The sequence below is a fragment of the Arachis ipaensis genome, chromosome B04 (assembly GCF_000816755.2).
Source record: "Arachis ipaensis cultivar K30076 chromosome B04, Araip1.1, whole genome shotgun sequence".
Lineage (NCBI taxonomy): Eukaryota > Viridiplantae > Streptophyta > Magnoliopsida > Fabales > Fabaceae > Arachis > Arachis ipaensis.
Genome location: NC_029788.2, coordinates 8865627 through 8866702, shown reverse-complemented (window position 1 = coordinate 8866702; position 1076 = coordinate 8865627).

The window sequence follows — 1076 nt, the reverse complement described above, 5'->3', positions numbered from 1 at the left end:
TTTAGGTTTTCCTTTAGGAGTTTTATGGAATTTTTTATAATATTTCTGTTCATAATAAAGGGGTTTGTCTATATTATATTTAGGTTTTTTATAAAATTTTTTCTTTTTAATTTTATGCTGTCCACTAGGTGCTTTTTCAGGAGTTATTCCATATTGATAACAAAAAGTACCAAGCTCTCTTTTCCCCGTGACACTTTCATGTTTTATTTTCTGTTGTATCTTGGTATCTGTGCATATTTCTATACCTGTTTGTACTATTATATTATGCAATTGTCCAAAAGTTAATGATTCATAAGGAATCTGGGTCCCGAACTGTATTTGTAGTTTTTGTAAAACTTTTTCAGAAAATAATTTTGGTAAGGCTGCTACGAATCTTTCTTTCCAAAAAGGTGCATGCGCATCATCTCTCATCATAACTTTTGACATAAAGACATCTTTATACCATCTATAATCAGACATAGTTGGACATCTTAAATTCATTAGTTGAGTTCCTATTCTATCTTTAAAAGTACTCGGATCTCCTACAAAGTTCTTAATAATGGTATATATTAAAGTGGATGTAGCATCTGGTGATTGATCTTCTTGTTTAACACTATTAATAATTAATTCTTTTTCTTGGATGCTGAGAAAATTATCCCACCAACCTTTTAATTGTCCTGTAAATCCTTGAGTTATCATAATTGCTGCTTCTTTATCGGAAGCTTTTCTCATTTTATAGGCAGTTGCAGCCATAGTCATGTTACACATTTGGTCTAAAATGGTTTGCTCACTTAATCCATCTATATTCCATTCTACTAAGTCTGATCCTGTGAAGCTATTTTGCACTAACTGTGTTCTTTCTTCTAGGCCTACATCTACTGGTGATGGTCTAGAGTAATAATTTCTTGTTTTAGGATAATCTTTTTTATGGGATATTTTATTTAATTCTAATTCTTCTTCTTTTTGCAAAGTATTAACTGTTAATTTTCCTAGACTAATACTTCTAAGTTTTTCTTTTAGTTCTTCAACTTCTGCTTCTACCTTAGATTTTAAACTAATATTATCTAAACTTTGTAACTTATATATAGGTTTTTCTA